At 42.9% G+C, this 17,034-nt stretch overlaps 1 long non-coding RNA gene across 1 annotated transcript; it reads left to right on the top strand.

The window, feature by feature from the left end:
* Window positions 1-12,460: 12,460 nt before the first annotated feature.
* LOC121541118 lies at window positions 12,461-16,278 on the top strand. The gene is made up of 4 exons (XR_005995715.1): window positions 12,461-12,500; window positions 12,696-12,957; window positions 14,566-14,711; window positions 15,080-16,278. It is a non-coding gene; the product is annotated as an uncharacterized LOC121541118 (long non-coding RNA).
* Window positions 16,279-17,034: the final 756 nt, after the last annotated feature.

Consider the following 17,034-nt stretch of genomic DNA (forward strand, 5'->3'; position numbering starts at 1 on the left):
GCGACAGAGCCTGGATTCAAACCAGGATCTCTAGTGGCACAGTTAGCACTGCGATGCAGTGCCTTAGACCACTGTGCCACTCAGGAGTTTAAATATATATATAAAAAAATATTGTGTATCTTAATTTCCACAATTAACAAACAATATCTGTAATAATGTAGGCAGTTCATGTGATGGATTGTTACCTATAACCAGTACATTTTTGGCAAGCAATTATTTATTTAGCAAACAATTATTGTGATTCATCCTATATTGTCCCTAAAATCATTACGCCACAGCAACAGATGTGGGATACATACATACACACACACACACACACACATACTCATACACACACGACCCCTTTCCCCCACAAACAACCACAAGCTCAGATGTGCGAATGCATGTACAGTTTCGGAGACCAAGAGCGAGGTTCATTCTGGCCATTACCATAAGCATGTAGGGGTGGCAAACTCTGTCGAAGGCCTTTTCCTGGTGAAGATTGAATAGACAGAATGGCTGTGACCATTCGACAGAGTGAGCAAACATGTCCCTGATGGTGGAGAGGTTGTCTAGAGCCAACCTCCCCTGAGCACTAGTCGGAACCAACAGCCTGTGGGAGCGACCTTTGCATCCTAGTCATGACTGCTTTGGTTAGTATCTTGTGGTCTGAGCCCAAGATGGGGCGCCAGTTCTTGAACTCAGTGGCTTCTCTCTTTCCCTTGTACAGGAGAGTGATTGCACTTTCCCGCATTGACAGAGCTAACCTGCCCTCCCTGTACATCACATTTGTAAACTCATTCAACGGAAGGCCGAGTGTCTACGGGTTTCTGCTCCAACCTTTTCCTTGATTGATGAATTAAGGTCACTAATTAGTAAGGACCTCCCCTCACCTGTTGTCTAGGTCTTCATTGAAAGAAAAAAAAGAAAAAACGCAGACACTAGCATGTACACCCCTGCTGTACATGCTACTGTAAACCACCACCAGACTGACTTTGAGGTTTTCCCAGAATGTTACGCAAAAGGGAGCCCATATGTACCAGGTGTCTTACCTTTACTTAAGGCAGCGTTTCCCAAACTCGATCCTCGGGACCCCAAGGGGTACACATTTTGGTTGTCTGTAGTCTTAGGTGAGTACTAGTTACTGTAGAAGTCTGTAATGATGTTGTTGATGGCCAGGTCATCAGTCTGCAGTGTCTGTTGGTCGTCCTTCAATGCATCTGTTGTCTGTTTCTTTCGTCTGATTGGTTTGAAAAAGTATTTGGTGCATTTCTCGTCCTCTTCTATGTATTGGATTTTGTCTGTGCGCTTGATTTTCTGCTGTTCCTGCCCGTGTAAGATTGCGAGTCTGCGTTTGGTGTCTGCAATTTCGGATGCCAGATGGAAGCCTGCTTGCCGGAAATCGGAATGGCTTGCAGTCGTTGTTTGAGTTTGTTGAGTTCTCTTTTGCATTTTGCAATTGTTTTGCTTGTCTTGATGTAAAAGTGTTTGGTTCTCTCCGTGGCCATTTCCCACCACTTGATGGGGGAGTCGAAAAGGTCAAGGAGAGAGGTCCAGTTCTTCAAATACGTGATGTATTGGTTGTTGAGTCTGGCGGTCAGTAAAGTGGTGTTCACTTTCCATAGTCCCTTTCCTCTAACAGTCTGTGTCACTAGGAGGTGTACAGTCATACTGAGTTGTCTGTGGTCTGAGAAGAAAGTGGTTGACGATGTGGTACCTGATGCTGTGAGGGTCTGGTCCAGGAAGAGGAGATCTATCCTGGACTTTGATAGGTCGTCAGAGCTCACACAGGTGTAGCGAGGCACTAGGTCCCTGCCCAGATCTTTTACTTGGTACTTATCTACAATATCTATGAGCTCCAGGGGCAGCTACGGTCCAAATCCTGCAGTGCACAGTTGAAATCACCTGCTATGATGACTGGGAGGTTCCCTAGGAGGAAAGGAAATACTTTGCTGTTGGTTAGTAGGTGCATAGATATTTACCAGTTTTACTGAAATGTTGTGATAACAGTGTTCTGCCCCCATGAGTCTGCCTTAATCTGAGTTTGTGATATTTGTGATGTGTATGTTTAGGTTCTTGACAAGTATTGCAACTCTGTCGGCCCTGGCGACATTAAAATCTGCACATACAGAGGGCCCCATTCCTGCTTGAGATGGGAGCAATCTGTGTGGAAGGGGATGTTGCGTTCTTGGAGGAGGATGTCTGTCTTAACTTGCGTAAGGACGTCTAACCATTTGCTGGGGTCATGGATGGAGCTGACATTTACGGGAGTGAGTGACAAGGACAGAGACATTATGAGTAAAAGGAATTGCTGCATCAGGCCCATGTTGTGGTGTGTGGCTGATCTAGTTACATTGGGGGAAGAGTAGAGGGAGGGACACAACTCCAGAAAATCTCCAGCACACAGGGTTGTGCGTAATGAAGAGAAACCAGAGTCTCTCTTACAAAGATTGCAGAACTGACCGCCTCAAAAGGGGTTCAAACTTGCTAATTCGTTTTATGCGACACATGATTAACTGTAACCATTTAGCAAGTCGGACAGTTTTTTGTTTCCTAGTTCCGACTAGCATGTGAAGGCAGCATAATGCTGAGTTCATTACCAAGTGGGAAGTGGGACTTCACGACTCTTGCTGGAGTCCAAACACATTAAGGCACTTACATCACAGATAAAACAGTACATCATTTAACATTATTACACCACTACATATCTGCAATACAAAATGTATAAAACCACCATACAACAATATTACAATGTACGTGTGTGTAGAGTGCGTGTGCTAGTGTGTGTGTGTGTGTGTATGCGTGTGTCTGTTCCTGTGTGTGTGTATCTCTTCACAGTCCCCGTTGTTCCATAAGGTGTATTTTTATCAGTTTTTTAAATCTGATTCTACTGCTTGCATCAGTTACCTGATGTGGAATAGAGTTCTATGTAGTCATAGCTCTATGTAGTACCGTGTGCCTCCCATAGTCTGTTCTTGACTTGGGGATTGTGACAAAATCTCTGGTGGCATGTCTTGTGGTGTATACATGGGTGTCCAAGCTGTGTGCTAGTAGTTTTAACAGACACCTCGGTGCATTCAGCATGTCAAAACTTTTTACAAAAACAAGTAGTGATGAAGTCAATCTGTCCTCCACTTTGAGCCATGAGAGATTTACACGCATATTATTAATGTTAGCTCTCCATGTACATTTAAGGGTCAGTCGTGCTGCCCTGTTCTGAGTCAATTGTAATTTTCCGAGGTCCCTCTTTGTGGCACCTGACCACACAACTGAACAATAGTCCAGGTGCGACAAAACTAGGGCCTGTAGGACCTGCCTTGCCTGCCTGTAGAACCTAGGTTTGTCCTTCCTTCCACTGCAGGAACGCAGCAAACCCAAAACCCACCACCACCTATCTGAACAAGATGACCGGGATGAACCCAGAAGCCGAAAACGAAGCCGCCAATTGCCTAGGAGCAGCAGGAGTAGCACCAACAACCGCCAGACCAGGTATGGGCTTTATGCCGTCTGACCTGAGCTGCCTGGTGAAACCCCCAGGGCCACAATAATCATTTGAAGCCAGTTTCAAGACCCCCCAGTTACTAGAACAGTTTTGGTCAAAATTCAGAAATTGCAATGATTCAGCCCCATTTAACAAACTCCGAACATACCTCATTTCTGACCAGACCCAACCGGAGTGGGCGGAGTCCAAAACCTCCCCAGCACCATCACACTGGAAAACAACAGAGGTTTCATCCACTACTACGGCATGCCAAAACTGTGCAGGAACTGCGGCCAACTGGTCCATCTTGCCGCATCCTGCTCAGCCATCATCTGCAAGATCTGTAAAGACAACCATCCCACCTCAGATTGTACCTCCACACGCCCTTGTAACCTGTGCGGGAAAGGGGGCATATCTTCAGAACCTGCACCAGTTCCTATGCCATCAGGGCAAAGGCTAACGCCAACAACTCAAACCCCAAATCCACCAACCTCCTCACCCCCTTCACCAGACAACAACAACGAAGACCAAGACCCAGACCTTTCCACAGGCATCACCCAACCAACCACCCAAGATGTCTCAGAAATGGCCCCCATCCCTGTCACCACCCAAGATGTCCCAGAAACAGCCCCCACTCCTGCCGGCCCCTCCACCGTTGCACCCCCAACAAATCCCTTCCATACCACCTCCACCCCCTCCAAGCCCCTGGTGAAAGGGGAGCCGGTTTCGAGAGAGGTCACACAAAGACCCCCTCGCCACACAACTCCAGTTCTTAGATGACGACGATGATCCAAACTGGACAAATATTCCCAAACAGACCAACAAGAGACCAGACCAGAAGACCACCTCAGAACCCAGATCCCGACGCCAGCAAACACGACCCGCAAAACCCCCTATCCCCTCCAAGAAACCGTCTCTCCAGGTCTAGGGCTCCCTTGTGTGTCTGCCTGCTCCTCAGGTTGTCCTTCCTCCCCTCTACAGATCCTGACCCAGCACCTGCAGCAGCACCAGTTCCTGGTTCCTGTTTTTTTTTTTTTGCATCTGACTGAGCACCTATCCTTGGCCTTCAGTCCCGGCTACAACACCAGTACCAACCCAGGTTTTCCCGGTCCAAGCCACAACACCAAAACCAAAACTGGACACCGCACCGACCAAGCACAACTGCCAATTTCTTTCAGCAACTGCCAGCCCAGACCCCACCCCTTCCCCTCCCCCAACACAAAGACACAGACACGTAGTGGACTGACTGACTGTACTAACAGATTTTTCTTAAACGTATTGTTTGAATTGTTTATTATTTGGAATTTTAAGTTAATGATGGATTGAGTTTTAATTTATTCAACATTTTAAATTGCAATGAATTTTGGAATAACCAAATAAAATGTGACTTGTTTCAGGAAACTATACGTATGTCGCGGGTCACTACTTCATAGGAGAGACATTTGAATGTCAACTTTCTTTTAAATCAAAATGTGTTTTTTTTGGCAGGAATGCCTTCTGGAACATGTGAACTTTCATGTGCCTTAATAACAAACTTGTATGACATCTGTAACTACAAATAAAATGGTTCAATTATGAGCCTAGTTGGTTAAGCTACAGAAAAAGATAGCAACCTTCCCGCTAGCCATGATTGGCTGAGATAATGAGTGTGCTGGACAGAGAGGAGTTCGGATTGCCACGCTTCTGTCTATTTGAGCTGGTCAGTATGTGTAGGTAATCCTGTCTAACGTGGCTTTAAAAAAGAATGTATCGTGTAGTGGAGCAGCATAAGTGTTGCTCTCCACTTTCTGGAGGATAGAGTTTTGAAATCAGTGGAATTAGACTGGAGAAAACACCTGTCCCCAGATTACATCTTCTAACTAAGGGCAACCATGGCATCCGTGACAGGGAGACGCATCCATCATGCACGATGTATACGGATAAGACAGTCTAGCTAGCTACATTTTCAGATATTACACATTTCTAATTTTGACAGAAAGTGGTTTCATTTCAAGTTAAAGTGTGCTGTTAGCTAGCTAGTGTTAGCTGGCTGGCTCGCTAGCTAACGTTACGTGCATGATATTATTATTCGTATCTCAGAGACATTTGCTTGCTAACATTGAACCTGGTTGGTTTGCTACCTGCAGATTCATGCAGGGTAGTAACGTCATGAGTTGGGATTATGGTTCATTGTTCACCTAGCTAGCTACATGTCTTAACAAAAGACTCCACTATGCAAGTAACCATTTCGGGTGTGTTCGTAAATTCAGTCTGAGTATGCCAGAGCGCAGAATAACTGATGAATTTACAAAAGTACAACACCCGTTGAATATGGCCGGTGTCAGTAAACGTTGGCAAAAAAAGCATAATTAAATTGTTGCCAGCAGCACAGTTAATAACCAATGCTCTGGATAACATGAAAACAGCCAAACCATTTTACTCATCTAGCAAAGCTGGTTAGGCTGTTTTCATATTATCCAGAGGTAAACAATGAACCATAATAATTTTGTGTCGGAAAGTAGCTAGCCAGTGTTAGCCAGTTAGCTTGAGTGCTTGACTGCCATTGTGAGGTCAGAACGCTCGGATCAACCCTACTCATCGGTCAGAGCGCCAAGTGTGCGCTCTGAACGCTCTGAGAGCGAAATGAGATGGGTGTGGCTAAAGCTTAAGAGGGTGTGAATGATGCTGAATGGGTGTAGAGAAAGAAGACATCTTCAGTAGGTACCAAAACATTCAGAGGCCATTTTCTTAAAAGTGAGATTACAAATTTATCAACTTTCAAAGCAGAATTACTTTCCCATTGTTCCCTTAAATGCAGTGTATGATATACCATTTTGTAGCTCTGTGTCTCTGCTTTTATCCAATGTAAAAAACGCAATTTCAAATTTTGCCACATAAGACCGAATCAAGGCGGTCGGTCACAAATGACCTTAATGTCAAGTGTGACTGAGCATTGCAACTTTTTTGTTGGTGTTGTCAGATAATCGCACAATTATAAACTTGATTCGGGGCAACTTTTAGCTAAGTGCAGAAATTTATTTTGCCAATAAATCTGTGGTACATCTCTATCATGGCCACAGACCTGGTAGCAAAGCAGGAAATTCAGGTTGCTGGCATCCAAGTGGATGTGAGTTCAAATCCCCCCCAGAAATGCTAACCTCCCCTTTTACAGTATTGTAATGGTGAGAGGTTAGCATGTCTTGGAGGGGTATGATATTTGGGTGTCTGTAACTTTGTCACTCATCATTATTCACGGTTCATTCAGGATTATTCGTAATCATGGTAGCATCCACATTAATGTAGAAGTGTTTAAAAACATGTTATTCTTATTTACAACAAAGGTGACAAAAAAATGACACAATTCATTATTTACCATTCATTTCTATTAGGCACAAACTAATCTGAAACACAACCAAAACAAACAGCAAATGCATCCAACAAATGTGTAGAGTCTCAAGCTTGATGTAGTCATTGCATGCTATGAATATGGGACCAAATACTGTAATACACATATAAGTCAATTTGTCCCAATACTTATGATGCCCAAAGATTATGGTGGGACTATGTCCAAAAAGTATTTCTAAACAGTCTGCAATTTAACCTCATAGTCATTGTATTATTTCAAATCCAAAGTGCAGGAGTACAGAACCAAAACAATCAAAAATGTGTCACTGTCCCAATACTTTTGGAGCCCTTGACTTTTTCCACATTTTGTTGTGTTACAGCCTGAATGTAAAATTGATTAAATTGAGATTTTGTATCACTGGCCTACACACAATACCCCATAATGTCAAATTTAATAAAAAATGAAAAGCTGAAATGTCTTGAGTCAATAAGTGTTCAATCCTTTTTGTTATGGCAAGCCTAAATAAGTTCAGGAGTAAAAATTTCCTCAACAAGTCACATCATCAGTTGCATGGTCTCACTCTGTGTGCAATAATAGTGTTTAACATGATTTTGGAATGACTACCTAATTTCTGTACCCCATGCATACAATCATCTGTGAGGTCCCTCAGTTGAGCAGTGAATTTCAAACAAAGATTCAAGCACAAAAACAGGGAGGTTTTCCAATGTCTCCTAAAGAAGGGCACCAATTGGTACATGGGTACAATAAAAACAAAAAATGAATATCCCTTTGAGCATGGTGAAGTCATTAATTCCACTTTGGATGGTGTATCAATACACCCAGTCACTACAAAGATACAGGCGTCCTTCCTAACTCAGTTGCCGGAGAGGAAGGAAACTACTCAGCAATTTCTCCATGAAGCAATTGGTGACTTTAAAACAGTTACAGAGTTTAATGGCTGTGATAGGAGAAAACTGAGAATGGATCAACAACATTGTAGTTACTCCACAATACTAACCTAATTGACAGAGTGAAAAGAAGGAAGCCTGTACAGAAAAAAAAAATAACAAGGCACTAAAGTAATACTGCAAAAAATGTGCCAAAGCAATTAACATTTTGTCCTGAATACAAAGTGTTATGTTTGGGGCAAATCCAATACAACACATTACTCAGTACCACTCTCCATATTTTCAAGCATAGTGGTGGCTACATCATGTTATGGGTATGCTTGTAATCGTTAAGGACTGGGGAGTTTTTCAGGATAAAAAATAAAGTGAATGGAGCTAAGCACAGCCAGAATCCTAGAGGAAAACCTGGTTCAGTCTGCTTTCCACCACACACTGGGAGATTAATTCACCTTTCAGCAGGACAATAACCTAAAACACATGGCCAAGTCTACACTGGAGTTGCTTACCAAGAAGACAGTGCATGTTCCTGAGTGGCCGAGTTACAGTTTTGACTTAAATCGGCTTGAAAATCTATGGCAAGACTCGAAAATGATCAACAAACAACTTGACGGAGCTGATTTTTTAAAATGTATAACATGCAAATATTTTACAATCCAAGTGTGCAAAGCTCTTAGAGACTTACCCAGAAAGACCCACAGCTGTAATCGCTGCCAAAGGTGATTCTAACATGAATTGACTCAGGGGTGTGAATACCTATGTAAATTAGATATTTCTGTATTTCATTTTAAATACATTTGCTAACATTTAAAAAACATGTTTTCACTTTGTCATTCTGGGGTATTGTGTGTAGATGGGTGAGAATGAAGTCAATTTAATCAATTTTGAATTTAGGCTGTAACACAACAAAATGTGGAATAACTCATAGAGTACAGTATTAATACTTTCTGAAGGCACTGTATATGTTTATTTTTCTAGTATTCTTTTTTAATGAATATTACTAACAACAACAGATTAAACAAATTTTGGCCAAGGGATGCATGGAATACGTTTTGAAGGTATAATACATACTGTAAATGCACAATTTAAGCCTTAAAACTGCAAAGTTTTCTCTCTGCCTCAAGTGCAAAATGTATAAAATTGCAAGATATTAGCTTTGAAGCTGCAACAACAAAACATCTCTCTGCCCCATAACAAAAAGTGTAGAATTGCAGGAAATTATCTTGAAAACTGCAACATTTTCTCTCTGATGCCAAGGTCCTTTAAAATGTTCCTTCCCAGGGCCCGAGACTTGGATCGTCCAGCCATGCACTGCCAAAGACATAGTAAAACCCCTTGTATGCTTTTTTTCACTCACTCTGTTCTGATTATGAGGGGGTCCATGATGAATTTGCTATCACAAAAAGGGTCCCCGGATCCAAAAAGTTTGAGAACCCCTGCTCTAATAGACTAGCTAATGCCAATGACTATTCTACCCAGTGGATGGATTTTCTGACTTTGATATGTCTCCTGAGATCAATTGGATGCAATGAAGTAAAATGTTGGTTGTATTTTTGCTGGACGCTGGGCAGTATATGAGAGGCTGATGTGTGATGAGTTATGTGGCCTTCCATCCCTGCCGGACTAACCCAAGGCTAAGTACTAGACACTTTTTCCCGTTCTTTCATAAGGTAAAATGGAAAGTCATTGAGAGCCATTCAATTCTAGCGAGGCATTTGTTGAACACTAAGTCTTTGTAACATTTAATAAAATCGCCTTATACAAGTCAATACCGAGAAAATTCAATGCTACACAAGGAACAGCGAACATGTTGTTGTCTCTTTTGATAGTTTGTAGAAATAAGCGACGGAAGAAAAATGGGTGAAGGGAGGGAGATACAAATAAATATTTGATTTCATCCATCCTTTTCGTAAGTGGCTGGTATGAAACATGTTTCTATGATCTTTTAATGTTGTTTCTGTCCAACAGTCAATAGTCCTTTCATGATTCATATCTGCACCATCAAAGATCCCTCATTTCTCCTTTCATGCTCTTTTAGAAGGAGTTAATGGGTTGTGCATGGCTGGGTTTGGAGGAAAGCTCTTGAATGTGAATATGCCTAGATCAAAGGTTATGAACAATACAATACGACCTCCACTTTGTCCTTTTGAGGCGGTGCACTGGCAAGCTGACAAATGCATGCAGAGATGTATGCACACTCTGTACAAGAAGAGATGGTTTGACGATATCAGTAAGATACTGATAGATATATAATATCAAGGATAAGGACATAGTATATGCGTTGTATATGCGACATATGAATCATATGAGTATGAGTGTGTGTGTGTGTGTGTGTGTGTGTGCGTACCTGTGTACATGCCTGCATGCGTGTGTGCACTACAACAAATTGCTGTAGATTTAAAGCAAAAAATATATTACAATTACCTACTGTAATTCTATATTATAGTACTGTAAAGAGCATTGCATTATGGGGGCTCAATGTCATTCTGCTACACTGCTGTTAATTACAGCAATTGCTGTAATTTTTTCAATACAATTTGACAGTGAAGTACTGTATTACCTCTTTTACTGTATATTTGCAATCGCGTAAAGTGAATTACGGTGCATTGTGGGAAAATGTTGTGGGCTGGGAAAGAATCTCTGGCTCATTAACATATTTTGAGGCATGCCTTGTAAAAGGCTATATTTGTTGCACCCGTTAGTGAGAATGCTGTACCAATTGAACTAATATGTGGCAGTAACAATTTCATGTGATTAGGGAACAGCGCAAAGTGATAGGAAATGTCAAACTGTTAATGGTTGAGCAGTTAGCCTTGTCCTGTTGATACATTTTGCCCTATAGTCACTGCCAGATGCTTTTGTTAAGGTTAGCGATGTTAAGTTTGATACTGGCATGCCAAGGCATATGTCAAAATCGCTAAACAGATCATTTCAAAGCAGTGTGCCTATGCTTGTATCGCTTTATCAAAAGCATGTGATCAATGACGTCCAAAGCTTTGTTTCCTTACACAACCACCTGTTTGGTGTTGGTTTCTGTAGAAGACAAATGGCTACACTGTGCAGGCGCTACGGCTTGTGCGATGTCATCTATAATAGTATGGCTGTTCAAAAAAAATTTCACCAGCATGTGCCACAAGTGTACACTGGGTTGATCAAAGCCTTGAGTAATGAACCTATTTTTGAATTGAGAATCTGTACACCAGCGGAACCCATCCAATTTGAAGGAGCTGGAGTTCATGCTCGCCCTTAGTTTTCACTTCCTCCCCCTTTAGAGCTTGAACCAGCACCAGACCAGTTCCAGAACAAGCAGTGACCCAGCCATCCTACATACCCAGAGACCACATCTGAGGACAGTTGGAGTCCTGAGAGGCCTGATCCCCTCTGAGCAAAGGGAAGTAAAAAAGCTCAAACTCCCAAACCCTCTACTCTTCATATCATACAATTGCTCTACATTCCCATTCCCTGAAAGCATCTCTAACCCCCTCCGTCTTTCTCTCCCACAGAATTTGGCAGAACATCCAACCGGCCTCACAACCACAGTGCATGTGTAACCACGCCAGCCCAGGACCCCCACATCTGGCTTCTTTACCTGCGGGATCGTCTGAGACCAGCCAAACAGACAGCTGTGGGTTTGCAAAAGCAAATAATTTCTGCACAAACTGTCAGAAACCATCTCAGGGAAGCTCATCTGTGTGCTCGTCGTCCACACCAGGGTCTTGACCTGACTGCAGTTCGGCATCGTAACCAGCTTCAGTGGTCAAATGCTTACCATTGATGGCCGCTGGCATGCTGGAGAAGTGTGCTCTTAGCATGTATGGTGTTGTGTGGGTGAGTGGTTTGCTGATGTCAAAGTTGTGAACAGAGTGCCCCATGGTGGGGTTATGGTATCGATTAACATAATTTTATTTTATTGATGGCAATTTGAATGCACAGAGATACCGTGATGAGATCCTGAGGCCCATTGTTGCACCATTTATCCGCCGCCATCACCTCATGTTTCAGCATGATAATACACGGCCCTATGTCGCAAGGATCTGTACACAATTCCTGGAAGCTGAAAATGTCTCAGTTCTTCCATGGCCTGCATACTCACCAGACATGTCACCCATTGAGCATGTTTGGGATGCTCTGGATCAACGTGTATGACAGTGTGTTCCAGTTCCCGCCAATATCCAGTTTTGGGTTCTAATTTGAAATAAGTTGAAATATCCTTATTCATGTTAACATATTAGAACTGGGTGTATGCAAATCTACTGAGTGAGAAAGGGGAGTGCAGAAATGTACATTCTGTCAGAATAAGTTATGGTTAAATCTCATGTATCCTATGGAAAGGAGAAGGGCAGCGCTCTGGCTTCAGTCACTGATAAGGTAGGACAGCCGTGAGTTAGGGAGGAGTGAGGAATGTGGGCCGAGGTCAGGTCAGATGAAATGAGGAGGAACAGTCCTATTACATACACACATAGGAGGCAGGGCTATGACTACCCCAATGAGAGGAACCACTTAAGTTCCTGCCTAGCAACAGAGATGTATTGGCTGTCTAAATGTGCAAGGAGTTGACTCTGCCCAGTAGAGGGTATAAATATATGTACTTGTGGAACCATGTCTTTGTCTTTTCAGCTGTTTGACCCAGTGGGTGAATAAACTTGGTTTTAGCTTTTTCTAGTCATCCGGTTGAGTTTCTAACTCTGATTGTCAGAACCTAACAACAGCAACTTCGCACAGCCATTGAAGAGGAGTGGGACAACATTCCACAGCCACAATCAACACCCTGATCAACTCTATGCTAAGGAGATGTGTCGCGCTGCATGAGGTAAATGGTGGTCACACCAGATACTTACTGGTTTTCTGATCCACACCCCTACCTTTTATTAAGGTATCTGTGACCAACAGACGCATATCTGTATTCCCAGTCATGTGAAATCCATAGATTAGGGCCTAATGAATTTATTTATATTGACTGATTTCCTTATGTGAACTGTAACTCAGTAAAATCTTACGCCAACAGGGATCATTTCCAAGGAAATGCACAACCAAACACCAGCACCAGCACTGAGACCAGCACCCAGAACAGCGCCAGAACCGATACCAGGACCATAGCCACCCCCAGAACAACTGCTCCAACAGGGAGCTCATAGACATCATAGATGAGTATCAACTAAAAGATCTAGGCAGGGACGTGATGCCTCGCTACACCTGGGTGAGCTCTGACGGCCAATCAAACTCCAGGATTGACCTCCTCCTCCTGGACCAGACCCTCACAGCATCAGGTACTACATCATCAGCCACTTTCTTCTCAGACCATAGACAACTCAGTACGACTGTACACCTCCGAGCGACACAGACTGTTAGAGGAAAGGGACTATGGAAACTGAACATCACTTTACTTAACACTAGACTCAACAACCAATACATCACGCATTTGAAGAACTGGACTTCTCTCCTTGACCTTTTCGACTCCTTTAAGTGGTGGGAGAGAGGAGAAGGAGAGAGAGAACCAAACACTTTTACATCAAGGCAGGCAAAACAATAGCAAAAAGCAAAAAAGAACAACTCAACAAACTCAACCGCCAATCCGACTTCCAGCAAGCAGGCTTCGATCTGGCACCCAAAATAGCAGACACCAAACACAGATTCACACTCTTACAAAGGCAGGAACAGCAGAAAATCAAAAACACAAGTAAGATCGAACACCTAAAATAGGACGAGAAATGCACAAAATACTTTTTCAAACAAATCAGACAAAAGAAAGACAATAGACGTACTGAAAGACGACCAACAGACATTGCAGACTGACAATCAGGCTATCAACAACGTCATTACAGACTTCTACACTAACTTGTACTCACCTAAGACGACAGACGACACACTGATCGACATACTCCTCAGTCACATAACCCCAATCCAACAACACGAGGAGGAGGAGGTGGACCTGTCACTGGAGGAGATCACCTGGGCCGTGCATTCCTTAAGCAAAGGTAAGACACCAGGTCCAGATGGGCTCCCTGCTGTTTTACGTAACATTCTGGGAACACTTCAAAGTCAGTCTGGTGGCGGTTTACAGTAGTACTGGGAAGACAGATTAGCTCCGTCAATGCAGGAGAGTGCAATCACTCTCCTGTACAACGGAAAGTGAGAAGCTACTGAGCTCAAGAACTAGCGCCCCATCAGTCTCTTGGGCTCAGACTACAAGATATTAGCAAAAGCAGTCATGACTAGGATGCAAACGTCGCGCTCGCAGACCGTTGGGTACGACCAGACTTGCGGTGCTCCGGTGAGGTTGGCTCTAGACAACCTCTCCACCATCAGGGACATGTTTGCTCACTCTGTCGAACGGTCACAGCCGTTCTGTCTATTCAATCTTGACCAGGAAAAGGTATTCGACAGTGAGCCACCCCTACATGCTTAGGGTAATAGCAAGAATGATCCTCGCTCTGTCTCCGAAACTGAGTATCCATTGTCTACAAACACAACACCAGTAGAGTCTTGATCACTGGCTCCTCCTCCAATCCCATACTTATTCATTCTGGAGTAAGACAGGGCTGCCCACTATTGGCCCTGCTCTACACCATCACCATAGAACCACTCATTGCAAACCTCTGCAACAACCCTCTCATTACAGGATACCCCCTACCAGGCACACAGGGCACAACCCTCAAAACACAGGCATACATGGATGATGTCACGATAGTCACAACAGAACCACAGTCAGTTCGCCATGTCATCCAGTTCATTGACTCCTTCTGTAAAGCCACATGCGCAATAGTGAATGAGACCAAGAACGAGGTTTACGTAACACCAAACTGGTGAGCCAACTGGGTCCTGCCCAGCTATTTCGCAACCAAGAGACCTGCTAACATTCTTGGCATCTGTTTTAGCAGGACCAACCCCGGAGACCAAAGCTGGAAGGACACCCTTGGCAAGGTGGAAAAAAAATCTGTAGCTGGCAAGGGCGATCCCTTTCGATGACTGGGGAAGGGACTAGTGATCAAAGCCATCCTTTACCCGATCCTGGCCTACATAGGTAAGGTTTTCCCACCATGCCAGACACATCAACCAGGTCATTTTCCACATCTTCTGGGGCAGTGACCAGGAACGGGTAAAGAGACTGACTATGTGGACAACACTAGAAAAGGGGGGTAAGGGGATCCCTAACATCCACACTCATGGTAGCAGTGCAGGGCCTTAGCTACAACATCTCTAACATACATATGAAAAAAAATAAAAAAATAAAAAATAATGTATGCACTCACTAACTGTAAGTCGCTCTGGATAAGAGCGTCTGCTAAATGACTAAAATGTTTAAAAATAATAATAATACAAAAACAACACAATAAGCGATACAATGTGGCACAAAACATCTGGCTCAATGACCTCTGCTTTCCTCACCAGACTCTCCGGGATGGCTGCGGTGACCCTCCAGGGTATCCTCTTCGGCCCACCTGAGGGACCTTGAACACCCCAAGAGAGGAACGCCTGGAGGATCATCAACGCCACAAAGCAGATCATATGCGACACCAGAAATACCTAATTCTTCCACAAACGGGACACATTCCCAATTGTCACCGCCCGCATAATCCAAAAGTCCAACCAGGATTACATCACAGTGGACACTAACCGCCTGGGACAAGACACCACCAACAGCCACTGGAAGATCACTGGACCGAAGGATATCAAATACATTTTATTGGTCGCATACACATACTTAGCAGATGTTATTGCGGGTGTAGCAAAATGATTGTAAATCACTTTCGCCCCGCCTATCACCATCCCTACGAACTCTGCACTGACCACCACGACCCCTAGCCCAAATTCCCTCACCTCCAACTCAACAGAGGTAAGAAGCCGCCACCTTGCATCCGACCCCTCATTTAGCCGTGTGAAATAATGGAACTTCCAACCACCATGACCGCCCTGCAGCTCCAAAGGATCAGAACTCTTCACACCACAACATCATCTGAAGAAATAACCTGGAGTTGTTTTCATTACATTTGCAAATGCTTTACCCTGAATCTTGCCCTCTTGTGGAGAACTGTTTGCATTGTCATTGTCTTTAGGATTTTTTCAGCCCTTCACCTTTTCCCCCATTGCCCCGCTATTTGACCCACTGACCTAATGCCACCCCTTTTCTAAGCCCCAGTTAAAATAGTATATATGTAGTGTTGCATTATGTTCTGTTGTCTTAGTTATTTTTTTTTCTGTACAAAGGCCCTTCCCTAAGAACGTACCCGCCGTTTAGAAACCTTCTGAACCTCCCTGCCTTTTGTTTCTTTAACCCCAGATTGCTAAATGTTTCCTTGTCTGAATGATAGAACGTAACTGCCCCTACGTCAATGAATGCTAGTTAATGTACTCACTGCCTTGTTGTATGACTGTCTGCAAGTATGTAAATGTTTAATGCTTTGAAAAGTAAAATCAAATCAAGTAGATTTACTGGTTAAATGTTTTGCAAAGTCCTTTTGGTCTGTTATGCCCTGTAATCAAAGCCAGTTTGGAAGCTTTTGTTAAGCCCTCTAGAAGTGCAAGTGATATAAAACACCAAATATGAATAAATACTGTAAAATACAAATACCTTACAACCAACCTGCTTGCATCAATCCCATGTAATTACAGTAAAATATCAATATTATAATTAGTAACATTTACTTTCTTATAGTATAGTAGGCTACTTTTACAGTATTGTATCATTGCTCTGAAATTACAGTAACATACTTGGCACTAGCCAGAGACGGCCAAAGATACATCAAAAGGTATCTTGTTACAAATACAAACGACCTTGATGACCAATGTATCCTTAACTACAACAACATTCTCAGTAATGGTTACGGAAACTTTTTATGACTGTAATGTTTTTTTTTTTTTATATCAACCTTACTTTAACGCACTGACTGTAAATCGCTCTGGACAAGAGTGTCTGCTAAATGACAAAATGTAAATGTTAATATGAAGACTTGCAAAGCACACTGCTGCATGTTGTTCTAATGAGCTCCGCTGTCAAACTATTTGTATTTGATCAAATATGGCCTTGTTTGAGGGCAGAGCTCATTAGAATAATACCCAGCAGTGTACTTTGCAAGTATACATTTTTACATTTACATTTTGGTCATTTAGCAGACCCTCTTATCCAGAGTGAATAACAGTCAGTGCATTAAACTACGGTAGATAAACAAGGAACATATCACAGTCATAGCAAGTCAAAATGTTATGTTATTGTTATCGGAAATGTTGTTGTAGTTAAGTGCGCTACTTGCAAGTTTATTTTTGAATTAGAAAAAACAAAATGATTGTATTCTAATTAAACTTTTACAAAATACATTAATTGTACTTCAGGCCAGTGAAATACAAAT

Source organism: Coregonus clupeaformis, chromosome 27 (assembly GCF_020615455.1).
Source record: "Coregonus clupeaformis isolate EN_2021a chromosome 27, ASM2061545v1, whole genome shotgun sequence".
Lineage (NCBI taxonomy): Eukaryota > Metazoa > Chordata > Actinopteri > Salmoniformes > Salmonidae > Coregonus > Coregonus clupeaformis.